The following is a 9919-nucleotide window of genomic DNA, read 5'->3' on the forward strand; positions in this document are numbered from 1 at the left end:
GCTTAAACGTGGAAATGGAGAAAGCAACCCTGGAGGAGAAAACTTGGTCGAACACGTTTAAGCTCCAGTTTAAGGGTAAACTGGAGCTTAAACGTGGAATTGGCTCCCTGGTGCATTTCCCATTTCTGGCGTTTAACTTCCAGTTTAAGGTTAAACTGGAGGTTAAACGCCACTTTCACCTTTCCTCAGCTTTCATGATTTTGGCCGTTTAAGTTCCAGTTTAAGCTTAAACTGGAACTTAAACTCCACATGTGATATTCAAGCTTCCTTTATTGATTTTTGTTGCTTCCTTGCCTAGCCTCTTCTTCCCTGCAATCATCCAAACAACTGCATCAAAGTCTTGCAAATTTTCATGAGAATCTTCCATTCATAGCATTCAAGTAATATAACTAAAAACTCATGAAATTTGCATAAAAATCATGCTGTTTGGATGGTTCATTGCTTTGTTGTTCATTTAACCATTCTTGGTTACTTTAAGCTCAAGAAAATGCATAAAACAACTAAAACTAACAGAAAAATGCTAGCGAAACTAGCCTAAGATGCCTTGGCATCACAACACCAAACTTAATACTTGCTTGTCCCTAAACAAGTCCTGAGTTATTTGAGAAGAAAGTATGAAACAGAAAGCAATTACATTGGCTATATTAGCAAGCATTTGAAGTTCATCAGAAGGGTTTTATGCAGAAAGTTGCAACATCACTTTTTCATTCTTATCAGGTAAGATTATCACTTTTCATTGCATCCATCAAACACTGCTATGGCCTCTTGTTATTCTTATGTCCTTGGCACTTTTCTCTTCTTTGTTTTTCTTTTCTTTTTCTTAGAGCTCCTTTGCTCCTTGTTTGCTTAGTGTCATGTGTTGCACAAGCCTTTGGCATTTTCTTTTTTTTTCTTATCAGTGCACTACACATATCCACTCCAGGCATTTTAGTTCACATTTCTTCTTGAGACATTGGTGTCCAGCACCTCTTTGTGTGACTAAATGTTTTGTATTTAGGTTGCTCTTGATAATGGACTTTTGGTTGATAATCCCGGGTTAGTTAACCCAAGTTACCAAGTGTTGAAACACTCCTCAGAACCTATTCATCCAAGCATATCCTTAATACATAAACACCACAGACATTTGTCTCAGAAGTTCAAACCATTGGTGCCTAGCTTATTTTCTCAATTTTTTTGCTTTTTGTTGCCCTTTTTCAGTGGCTTTTTCTTCTTCTTTTTCTTTCTTTTTCATGGCCAAAGACATTTATTCATTAAGATCCATAGACAGTTTTCAATTTCTACACAAAAAATGATAATTCTACACTCTATTTCCAGTGATCTGACTAAACAATCAAGCATGCATACCACCACTTAATTCTACTTGATTTGTCACTAATTGAGCCAAGTTACTTTTGTTCAAACTTTTCTTTTATTTTTGGAAACAGAACAAGCATGGCAAGCATTTGTTTAAGAAGGTGAAGTTATATCCAAACATCTAGGCATTCACTTTATTCAAAGCAATAAACAGACAAACATACTAAAAACTTCACATTCCAGAAAGATTCAACATTTACAGTTTAAACCAGAACAAGCATGCTTTTGTTTGCCCTTTTTAAAGAATTATCAAGGAACAACACCACCTTGTGAAATTCCTTGTTTTCTCTTTGTTGCCAGGAAACAATTTGATTTCTCCTTCTTCTCCTAATTGTTGCTTCATGTTTTAAGATCCTTGTTTCCTTTCCTGCAAAGAGTGATGAAGTTGCTTGCTTCTCAAGCACTTGAGTGGTTAGCTCAACTATGTGTGGGTATGTGTCTGAGTCTTAAGTTGGTGTGTGAACACCAAACTTAGTCTCCCACTTACTTCTCTGTTCTTTGAATCCTTGAGTTCTCTTTGGAATGAAGTTGCTGCTAAGGGTTTTAAGCAGTTCTGTGACTGCTTAGAATGGTTGTTCCTTTCATATAATTCAAAGGTTGTTGTGTTCAGTTAATCTTTATGGTGGAACACCAAACTTAGAGTCACACATTCCCCTTTGAATTATTGATCCACGAATTCATTGTTTGGTGTGAAACACCAAACTTAATTCTTTGCAATGCACAGAAACTACTTCACCCTTTTTATTGAAACAAATAAAAGAAACAGCAAAGGGTATTACCTCAGGTTGGGTTGCCTCCCAACAAGCGCTTCTTTAACGTCATTAGCTTGACGGTCAGCTTCCTCAGTTGAGGTGATATTTAACTTTGTCTTTCTCCACCACATCTCCCAAGTAATGTTTGAGTCTTTGACCGTTCACAGTGAAGGTTCGTTGTGACTTTTCTTCCATGATTTCTACTTGTCCATATTGGGAGACCTTGGTGACAAGGAATGGTCCAGACCACCTTGATTTTAGCTTCCTTGGAAATAGCTTCAGCCTAGAATTGTAGAGAAATACTTTTTGTCCTTCTTCAAATTTCCTTGGGGCTATGTTGCTGTCATGCTTCTTCTTTGCTCTTTCTTTGTAAATTTTGGCATTCTCATAAGCTTCAGCTCTGAATTCTTCCAACTCTTGAATTTGCAACATCCTTCTTTCTCCAGCAGCTTTGCTGTCCAAGTTCAAAAGTTTCAAGGCCCAGTATGCCTTGTGCTCCAACTCCAGTGGCAAATGGCAAGCTTTTCCATATACCAGTTGGTAAGGAGACATTCCAATTGGTGTTTTGAAAGCTGTCCTATATGCCCAAAGAGCATCATCTAGCTTAATCGACCAGTCCTTCCTTGAAGTTCCCACAGTCTTTTCCAGGATTCTTTTGAGTTCTCTGTTAGATATTTCGGCTTGCCCACTTGTCTGTGGATGGTATGGTGTGGCTACCTTGTGTTTAACTCCATATTTTAGAAGCAATGCCTCTAATGGTTTGTTGCAGAAGTGGCTTCCTCCATCACTGATGATTGCTCTTGGAACCCCAAAACGGCAAAAAATGTGTTTTCTGAGGAAGTTCATGACTACCTTATTATCATTGGTTGGAGTTGCTATTGCTTCAACCCATTTGGAGACATAGTCTACTGCCACGAGAATGTAATTATTTGAGTATGAGGAGGGAAAGGGTCCCATGAAATCTATCCCCCATACATCAAACAATTCAAGTTCCAGAATGAATTGTTGTGGCATTTCATTTCTTCTTGGCAGGTTCCCCGCTTTCTGGCATTCATGGCAGTGCTTCACTAGTTCCTTTGCATCTTTGAAGATAGTGGGCCAATAAAAACCACACTGCAACACCTTAGCTGCTGTTCTTTCTCCTGCAAAATGTCCTCCATAAGTGGAGCCATGGCAGTCCCATAAGACTTCCCTTCCTTCTTCTTCTGATATGCATCTTCTGAGTATGCCATCCGAACATTTTTTGAACAAGTATGGTTCGTCTCAGATGAAGTATTTGGCATCATTTACCAATTTCTTCCTTTGATGCTTGTTAAATTCCAACGGCAAACTCCCAGTGGCCTTGAAGTTTGCTATGTCTGCAAACCAGGGTGCTTTGTGAATTACCATGAGTTGTTCATCAGGAAAGCACTCATTTATATGTGTGCTTTGTGCGCTTCCTTCTTCACATGGTATCCTTGATAAATGGTCTGCCACCTTGTTCTCTACACCCTTCTTGTCTTTGATTTCAATGTCAAATTCCTGCAACAAAAGAACCCATCTAATAAGTCTTGGTTTGGATTCTTGTTTAGCAAGTAAGTGTTTTAAAGCTGAATGATCAGTGAAAACAATGACTTTAGATCCAATGAGATAGGATCTAAATTTGTCAAATGCAAAGACTATTGCCAAGAGTTCTTTTTCAGTGGTTGTGTAATTCCTTTGGTTATCATTCAAGACCTTACTGGCATAACAAATCACATGTACCAAATTGTCTTTCCTTTGTCCTAACACTGCCCCAATAGCGAGGTCTGATGCATCACACATCAATTCAAAAGGTAAGTTCCAATCAGGTGGGGGCAATGATAGGTGCAGAGGAAAGTTTTTGCTTCAAAAGTTCATAGGCTAGCATGCAATTTTTATCAAATACAAAGTGTGTATCAGAGACAAGCAAGTTACTTAAAGGTTTGGCTATTTTAGAAAAGTCTCTAATAAACCTTCTGTAAAAACCAGCATGTCCCAAAAAACTCCTAACTGCCTTGACATTACTTGGTGGAGGTAATTTTTCGATGAGTTCCACCTTAGCTCTGTCCACCTCAATGCCTCTATTAGAGATTTTGTGGCCAAGGACTATTCCTTCTGTGACCATGAAATGACACTTTTCCCAGTTTAATACTAGGTTGGTCTCTTGGCACCTCTTAAGCACCAAGGCAAGGTGGTGTAGGCAGCTAGGAAAAGAATCTCCAAACACAGAAAAATCATCCATGAAGACCTCAATAAATTTTTCAATCATGTCCGAAAAGATGGACAGCATGCATCTTTGGAAAGTGGCAGGTGCATTGCACAATCCAAAGGGCATGCGTCTATAAGCAAAAACTCCATATGGACAAACAAATGATGTTTTCTCTTGATCTCTAGGATCAACTACTATCTGATTATAGCCTGAGTATCCATCCAGAAAGCAATAGTAAGCATGTCCTGCAAGCCTTTCGAGCATCTGATCCATGAATGGGAGTGGGAAATGATCTTTTCTGGTGGCTTCATTGAGTTTCCTGTAGTCTATGCACATCCTCCACCCAGTGACAGTTCTTGTGGGTATGAGTTCGTTCCTCTCATTTGGCACCACAGTTATGCCACCTTTCTTGGGAACTACATGGATGGGACTAACCCATGGGCTATCAGAAATGGGGTAGATTACCCCTGCCTGCCATAACTTCATGACCTCCTTTTGTACCACTTCTTTCATGACGGGATTCAATCTTCTCTGAGCTTGGATGGAGGGTTTAGCATCCTCTTCTAACAAGATTTTATGCATGCATATGGATGAACTTATCCCCCTCAAATCAGCTAGGGTCCATCCAATGGCATCTTGATGAGTTTGTAGCACCTTGATCAATTCTTCTTCCTGTTCTTGACTCAGGGCAGAGCTAATGATAACAGGATGACTCTCATCACTACCCAAGTATGCATACTTGAGATTAGGGGGCAATGCTTTGAGCTCAGGTTTTGGTGCTTCCTTCTCTTCTTTCACTCTCTCTGGCATGCTTGGCATGGTTGTTTCAGCAGCCTTGATGTCACTAACTTCTATGTCCTTGGTGAACTCCTCCTCTGCCACTTCCTTTGTTGTTTCCTCAAAGGTTTCTTGTACTGCAATGTCCACTACATCCACCCTCATGCATTCCCTTAGTGATTCTGATGGATAGCTCATTGCCTTGAATACGTTAAACACCAATTTCTCATCATGTAGTCTAAGAGTGAGTTCACCCTTTTGTACATCTATGATGGCTCCAGCAGTAGCCAGGAAGGGTCTTCCCAGAATTATTGAAGCTTTGGCTTCTTCCTCCATATCTAACACCACAAAATCAGCAGGAAATATAAAATCTCCCACTTTCACCAACAAATCCTCAACTATCCCATGAGGGAATTTAAAAGTTCGATCTCCCAATTGGAGGGCCATTCTTGTTGGTTTGGCTTCCTCAATCTTCATTCTTCTCATCATTGTTAGAGACATCAAATTGATACTGGCCCCTAAGTCACACAAGGCCTTCTCCACCATGACTTCTCCTATGATGCAGGGGATTTGGAAACTGCCTGGATCCTTCAATTTCTGAGGCAATTTGTGCTGAATGATGGCACTGCATTCTTCAGTTAACAACACAGTTTCCTCATTTCTCCAGCTTCTCTTCTTGGTCATTAATTCCTTTAAGAATTTTGCATAGAGTGGCATTTGCTCTATTGCCTCAGCAAACGAAATGTTGATTTGAAGCTTCTTGAAAATCTCCAAGAACCTGGAGAATTGGCCATCTTTTTCACTTTTCATCAAACGTTGAGGATATGGTGCTTTAGGTGTATAAGGCTTCAGGACCTCTTTTTCTTTTTCTTTTGTTGCAGACGGTGTAAAAGACTGTCCTTGTTCCTTGTCCCTCACATTTTCCTTTGCTTCATCCTCTGTGGTTTCCTTTGAGACCTCCTTTAGATTCTTTCCACTTCTGAGGGTTATGGCCTTACATTCTTCCCTTGCAATAGCCTTGGCAGCATGAGAAACGCTTGTCCCAGGGGTTTGCTTAGACAAATACACAATTTGATTTTCTAGCTTCTGGATGGCAGCTCCTTGGTTTTGCAGGTTAGAATTTACTTCTTCCTTAAAAGCTTTCAATTCGGTTATGTCTTGACTCATGGTTGCAAGCATTCCTTCTATCCTGTTTAATTGATCTTGAAATTGTTGGTTCGGATTAGGTTGGGTAGGTTGATTATTTTGGCCATGATATGATGGTTGGGAGTAAGTGTTTTGTGTGGCTTGGTATGATCTTTGGTTGGAGTTTTGGTATGTGAAATTATTGTGTTGGTTGTGGTTGTAAGGTTTGTGGTTTTGTGGTTGGGTTTGTTGGTTCCCCCACCCAAAGTTTGGGTGGTTTTTCCATCTTGGATTGTAAGTGTTGGAATGTGGATCATATGATTGCCTTTGTTGGTTTCCCACATAGTTGGCCTCTTCCCAATCACCTCCTTCAGTGCTTTCTTCCTCTTGATCTTGTGTGTGTATTGCAGCCACTTGTTTTGTTTCTAATTTCCTGGTGAGCTCTGCTAGTTGCTTGGCAAACACCTTGTTTTGGGCTAGAATTGTATCAACATGGTTCAGCTCCATGACTCCCTTAGTGTTGTGTCTCTCTGATGCATAGTAGTACTCATTCTCAGCCACTGTCTCAATCACTTCAATGGCTTCTTCCACAGTCTTTTTCCTGTTCAATGAACCTCCTGATGAATGGTCTACAGCCTTCCTTGATTCATAAAAGAGTCCATCATAGAAAATATGCAATTGCACCCAGTCATGGAACATGTCTGGTGGGCATTTCCTTGTCAAATCCTTGAATCTCTCCCATGCCTCGTAGAGAGTTTCACCATCTTGTTGTCTAAACGTCTGAACCTCAGATCGAAGCCTATTGACCTTTTGTGGGGGGTAGAAACGTGCCAGAAACTTGCTTTCCACCTCATCCCAGGTTGTTAGGCTCCCCCTTGGGAATGATTCCAGCCACTTAGCTGCCTTGTCCCTAAGTGAAAATGGGAACAAAAGCAGTTTATAGGCATCTTCCTGGACTCCATTGGACTTCACAGTGTCGCAAATTCTCAGGAATTTTGTGAGATGTTGGTTTGGGTCTTCATTAGCACTCCCACCAAATGAACAATGATTCTCCACAAGTGATATTAGCTGTGGTTTGAGCTCAAAATTGTTGGCCTGAATGGGTGGTTTCTGAATGCTGCTACCACAATTCCCAGAGGTTGGGTTTATGTATGAACTAAGAACCCTCCTCTCAGGAATGGCATTGTTTCCATCAGCTCTCTCATGGTTGTGAACTTCTCTATCCATGTTGAGATCTAAAGTTTCCTCAAAATTGTCCTCAGATTCTCCTTCAGATTCTTCTTCTCCCAGTACTCTCTTCCCTCTTGCTTCCCTTCTAAGTCTATGAAGGGTCCTCTCTGGTTCGGTATATGGAGGGGTTGATGTCTCTCCTCTCCTACCTGTCATACAAGAACACAGCACAGGCAACAAACAAGTGAAATACTCTTGGTTAATGGAAGAGTATGGTTAGAGCAGTTGAGGAATTAATTCAAACAGTTAGTGAGTCAGTGAGTTAGTTGCTTGAATTTAAAGGCATAAAGAAAGAAAGCATGTAACAAAGTGCAGAAATTAAAAATTCAACAAGTAACTTGAACTGAATTAACAAAGCAAGAAAAATGCTCAATCTAGTTAACTTCCAATTTGAGAATTGTCAATCGAAAACCAATCCCCGGCAACGGCGCCATAAACTTGATGCGCATAAACTTGTTATGCTACGATTTAGGAAATTGCACGATCGGCAAAATTCCTTCCGGCAAGTGCACCGGTTATCGTCAAGTAAAAACTCACAATAGAGTGAGGTCGAATCCCACAAGGATTGGTTGAATGAGCAATTCGGATTAGAAGTGTGTCTAGTTGAGCGGAATCAAGAATTAGATGAGAATTACGGAATGTAAAATTGGCGGGAAACGTAAATGACAAGAAATTGAAATGGCGGAATCTTAAATTGCATGAATTAAAGAGCAGAAGCTAAATTGCTGAAATTAAAAGGGAATGGGGGTGATTGCATGAATTGAGTTGCAGAATGTAAAGAGAAAGTGGAAATCAGAAATGGGGAATTCATTGGGTTATAGGAGATATTGAGATCTCCGAATCAAAACATGTTTATCTCTTCCTCAACCAATGCGTTCATTGAATTTTGCTTGGCAATCTTATATGATTGGATCCCAATCCCTTGGCTCACCAATTCTCTCTAAAAACAAACAAATTCCCAATCCCTTGGTTTAAATGTTCATAAGAAGAGATGATGCTCGATCACTGATTATACCACACAGTTTCATGAACCACAATTTGGTAGGATTACATGTCACAATATCCATCGAAACCCCAATCCAATTCACTGTGAGAAAGCTTCTCTAGCATGAATCCTCCATTCCTTTCCCAAGGTTCCGAAGGATTCCAATTATGGGTAGTTTCTTTCCCAAGACAACTACCCAATGGAATTAGATCGAGAAGCTTTCTAACAAAATTTAAGAGAAAAGATTGAAGAAGAAGATAAAACTATTATTGATTCATTGAATTACAATAGAGCTCCCTAACCCAATGAAAGGGGTTTAGTGAATCATAGCTCTGAATTCAATTACAAAGGTATGAAAACTAGCAAAATGAAAAGGTAAAAGTTCTTCCTAACTTAAATTCTATCCTATTTATACACTTTCTATATTGAGCTTCTGTTGTGTTTCTTGGGCTTTGAGGCCTCTCCCTGCTTTTCTTTTGCTTTGGGTTTATGATCCATAATCTTGATGAGGCTGCTGATCCAAATTCTGCAACATTCATTGAGCCAACTTAGTGATAATCAAGTAATGACACATGACTCAACAAATTGAAATTCCAGACTCATCAATCCTTCAGGCCCAATCCCATAAACCATGATATTCAATTGGGTTTCATGCCAGAGTAAGTTTAAGTTAATGTTTGTGCTCAAATGCTAACTTAAACTGCAATATTTTTGGCCCAGAAACCTTTTCCAAGAGTGGCGTTTAAGTTGCAGTTTAAGCTTAAACTGCAGCTTAAACGCCAGACACTTCCAGTGATGCCTTTTGTGGAAGCACGTTTAAGCTTCAGTTTAAGGTTAAACTGAAGCTTAAACGTGGAAATGGAAGAAGGCAGCCCTGGAGGGTAACGTAGTCGAACACGTTTAAGCTTCAGTTTAAGGTTAAACTGAAGCTTAAACGTGGAGATAGGAAAGGCAGCCCTGGAGGTCGAACACGTTTAAGCTCCAGTTTAAGGTTAAACTGGAGCTTAAACGTGGGAATAGAGAAAGGCAGCCCTGGAGGTCGAACACGTTTAAGCTCCAGTTTAAGGTTAAACTGGAGCTTAAACGTGGAAGCGGAGAAAGGTAGCCCTGGAGGTGTCGAACACGTTTAAGCTCCAGTTTAAGGTTAAACTGGAGCTTAAACGTGGAAGCGGAGAAAGCAACCCCTGGAGGTCGAACACGTTTAAGCTCCAGTTTAAGGTTAAACTGGAGCTTAAACGTGGAAATGGAGAAAGCAACCCTGGAGGAGAAAACTTGGTCGAACACGTTTAAGCTCCAGTTTAAGGGTAAACTGGAGCTTAAACGTGGAATTGGCTCCCTGGTGCATTTCCCATTTCTGGCGTTTAACTTCCAGTTTAAGGTTAAACTGGAGGTTAAACGCCACTTTCACCTTTCCTCAGCTTTCATGATTTTGGCCGTTTAAGTTCCAGTTTAAGCTTAAACTGGAACTTAAACTCCACATGTGATATT

At 40.2% G+C, this 9919-nt stretch overlaps 1 non-coding gene across 1 annotated transcript; it reads left to right on the forward strand.

The window, feature by feature from the left end:
* The first annotated feature begins 6913 nt into the window (after nucleotides 1-6913).
* Nucleotides 6914-7017, forward strand: LOC148564169 (small nucleolar RNA R71). Its single transcript, XR_015885339.1, has one exon. It is a non-coding gene; the product is annotated as a small nucleolar RNA R71 (small nucleolar RNA).
* The last annotated feature ends 2902 nt before the right edge of the window (nucleotides 7018-9919 follow it).

The sequence above is a fragment of the Arachis ipaensis genome, chromosome B5 (assembly GCF_059453495.1).
Source record: "Arachis ipaensis isolate K30076 ecotype BB chromosome B5, ASM5945349v1, whole genome shotgun sequence".
NCBI classification, from domain to species: Eukaryota; Viridiplantae; Streptophyta; class Magnoliopsida; order Fabales; family Fabaceae; genus Arachis; species Arachis ipaensis.